Here is a 4,142-nt window from a genome sequence, read left to right as displayed (position 1 = left end):
TTAGCGAAGTCGTTATATCAGAACACCGAAGTACTCATACAAGGAGTACCTTATAATTCTTTTCCTTTCCGAAGGAATCCCCACATTATTACTCGTGCAGTATGTCAAGTTCAATTCAAGGATTCATACGGTTGATCTATCACTGAAGAATGTATACATGATAGTGATATATAATCAATGTTCTACAGGTTTAGAATTGATGATTCCACTTTAACTTCTTTTCCCTCGATGGGATGGGAGATTAAGGAAGAATCAGTTATTCGACTACCTTTTCAATCTTAATTATATACGACTCGTATACACGAGATTGTGATCATTGAACCATGTATGAATTCTAATATGAACTTCAAGACGGAGACTGCCCAAGAGTACGAGAAATTGCATTGGTGTAGGAACAAACTTAGAACCCAGTATGACTCCTAAAGCCAGATCTCTGTACAATCTAAACACCTACAGAAGATACAAGAACAGCTCGAACAACACATCGAACTACTCAACAATAGAATTAGAAGACCAGGCTTCTCACCCTTGAGAGCTCCGGTCTTATTCTTACCAGAAGTCGAAGGAGTGCATCATATGTACCTCGACGACTAGAGGCTTCATTAAGATTTCCTTTAGAAATCGTTGTCTCTGCCTCGCATAGACGAGTTGATTGAGCAAACACAGGGAAAGAGTTACTTTCAGAAATGGACCTGAGATCCGAATATCACTAGTTCGAGTGATAGGGAAGGATGTCCTGAAGACTACCCTCCGAACTTGATGCGGACATTTCAAGTCCGTAGTGATACCCCTCGGATAGGACCAATACGCCAATAGTATTCGTGAGCTAAACGAGTGGGGTACGTCTTTCTTACTGGGATCAGTTCATCATTTCCCCATGTAATGACTTACTTATCTACCCTCGTAGTAAGAAAGAACCCATGGAAGCATTACCCTCGGAGATACTTTTCGCAAAGTTCTCTGAACATGTGTTTTGGAATTAAGGAATCAAATTTCCTGAGACACACTATTACTGATGTGGAAATTCTGGAGTACTCTGGCAAATTATCCAAAACTGTTGGGAATTTGTCGGCACCGTAGTCACCGACAGAAAATTCGCCAAACTGTAGGTCTTACAGACCTACTATCTTAGTCCATTCAGAACTCCTCGCAAATTTCATAAACCCTTTTGACTTTGACCCAACAAGGGGTAGCCCTTGACTGGGAAGTTAAGCAATAGAAAGAACCTTTGGAATTCCAAGTAAGGGACCAAATTCTTTAAGGAACCTTACTCTGGGAATGGCTTAATACGCTTCGTAACGCGTGGAAAGCTAAATCCAATATAGTTAGGACCTCTGAGATTCTTACCAAAAATTGATCATGTATCTCACAAACTAGATCTAGTCCGCGAACTCAGTAACGTGCATTTTACCCTTCGCAACTCGAACTTGAAACAGTACCTTTCTGATTAGGACTCTTAAGCCCTCTCGACGAGATCGAGATTTACGAGATCCACTCCTTCGTATTAGAACCATAGTGACCCTCAACAGAGTGGTCAAGCGGATGAAGCAACACCGTCGCCCGTTAGTGACGGTTCGTTGGGATACCAACCGAGAAGTGAATTTCACTTTGGAGCGTGAGGAACAAAGCGATTAGGAAGTTTCCACCTCATGACTCGATCATTCGTACCAACTTCCTTGCCTAAAGTCTAATTTCGGGACGAAATTTCCTTTAATAGGGGGATGATGTGACAACCCGAAATTTCCATTCTGAACAAACAATATCACTTCAATAGAAGTTATAGCAGTCACAACAAATTTTTAGACTTTTCCGTATAAATTTGAATAATTTTGGGTTTACACATTAGGAGATATCAACAGAGTGGATGCACTAGGGTTTTGTGCAACTCTGTTATTCCAACACTCTATTATATTAGAGATCATTCCGGGAATAAAATATTTTCTGCCAAAAATCTCAGGACAATAAATAGAATTCTGAACCAATTTCATTAATTATTCACATTTTCAACTAGAGAAAAGCCATTTTCTCTCTCACGGATCTTCGGGTTTTCATCCCAAATCATGAGTACCTCTCTCTAGTAGTGTTATATAGCTTATAATGTGTTTATAACATAGATATCATAGCTAAACAACTAGATTTAGCAGTTTACTCCCCAAGGTGTTCTTGGGCGGTAAACTCCCGAAACAATGCCTAGCCTTTCCCCCATGATATGTTACTACCTTAGGCTTGTATATAGGTGAAATTGGGACAAGAAAACAACAATGAAACACCAAAGTTTGGGTGTTCACGGCCCAAGAAGATCTTGGACCGTGAACTCCAAAAACATGGACCAAAGAGTGATTTTGGCACTCCTAAATCTAGGACAATTACCTAGGTTTACTCCTACATAAATCAAGGACTTTAAAACTTCAAAAACCCATCTCAAAGAGAGATTACGGCCCTAATATTGTACTTGGGCCGTAAACATGAAAGAAGGGCACCAATGTGCGCCTAAGGCCTTCATTTGGCATAGATAAATGTCTAGAACCTATCCTACATGTGCATGGGACTTGAAAGCATCAAAAACACCCCTTCCATATGAGTTTACAGCAGTAAACTCAAAGGGAATTGGCCTTGGCGCCGTAAACTCCTCAAAGGAGTGTATTAGTGCCTTACACCCTTCCAAGAATTAATCCACCAAGTTGGAATACTTCTAGGGATCATTTAGAACTTCAAAACACAAAATGTCACTAAGTCTAGGAGTTCACGGCCATAAACACAAGGTTTTACGACCGTAAACTCCTTGTGTGATGTTTATGAGAGAGTAAACTAATGTATAGGGTCCTTTGGAACCCTAAACCCAATTGCCTTGTCCCACAACAACTTAGATGCAATCCTTAGGGCTTATAACACTTATATAAAGTGTTTATTAGGTTCTAGGATGTCTAAACATTTTCAATTAGTAAATTAAGACTAATTGGTTACATATATGTGTGATTATATGTTCATTAGGATCATAGTGTGTGTACAAGTCCTCACATGACACCTAACAATCCTACATAGTTCAGTTCATCCAAACCACCATCTACAGGTGAGTTCATACCCCTAAATCAATGTTTTAAATGATTTCAAATGCTTTAATGGGGGGAATACAAGTAGAAAACAGCATGTTATTAATTCATCCATATGTATTTTATAACTGTGTTTTCATTCAACAGATTTACCATACTACAAAATGTGATGCATGAAATGGTTTTCTATCTTAAAAATACTTTGTTATCAAATGTATTACCTTTTAAATGTTTATTAAAATGACATCAAGTCGTTGTTAATTATTGTTTAAAACTCTTAGATATCTTACAAAACCATTATTTTTACCTTCTTGAACAAAACTATACTTATACACTTATGTTCATATAAATGTTTTGAGATTATTGTTTTCATACTTCATTCAGTTTCCCACACTCTTGTGTAGCAAGGGTGTATAAACCTACTTGAACAACCAATTACCTTTCAGTTAACTATCGTAGGGTTAGTTAGAAGATATCAAACATTATTCCTATTACAAGGAATCACACAAGAGTTAGTTCATTCATGAGTCTATACCAGTTCATTATCTGATTCATGAGTACGTTTACATATGCTTACATGATACATGAATTCCTTACATGAGTACCTTTACATAGATACATTTACCTGTGTATACTTACATGAATACTTGTATCTCGATTTACGAGGATGATTTATTATTACCTTCTATGTAAATTATCCTGCCTATCCCTAGTACCTCGGGATATCTAGACGGGACTAACCATTCCGAATCCCAGCTGATTAGCACCAGTGGTTGATGAACATTTACGGATGCCTACGGTTATTACTTATACTAGGTGTGCCTTCATGGGACTAACCCTTCCTCCACCCTGCAACTGCTACAGAGGACAATTGGACAATCTTCGGATGTTCATTAGGTTATATGTCGTGTTAGCCCTAGTACTTAGGCATAGCACTTACATTAGTACTTTTCCCTATTTACTTTGGTTATATGTCGTGTTAGCCCTAGTAGCTTGGGATAACACTTATATTAGTACTTTTTCCTATTTACTTTGGTTATATGTCGTGTTAGCCCTAGTACCTCGGGATGACACTTACATTACTACTTTTTC

The sequence above is a fragment of the Lactuca serriola genome, chromosome 8 (assembly GCF_051521515.1).
Source record: "Lactuca serriola cultivar US96UC23 chromosome 8, Lser_US96UC23_V15, whole genome shotgun sequence".
In the NCBI taxonomy this organism is placed as follows: Eukaryota; Viridiplantae; Streptophyta; class Magnoliopsida; order Asterales; family Asteraceae; genus Lactuca; species Lactuca serriola.
Note: the sequence above shows the minus strand (reverse complement) of the source record.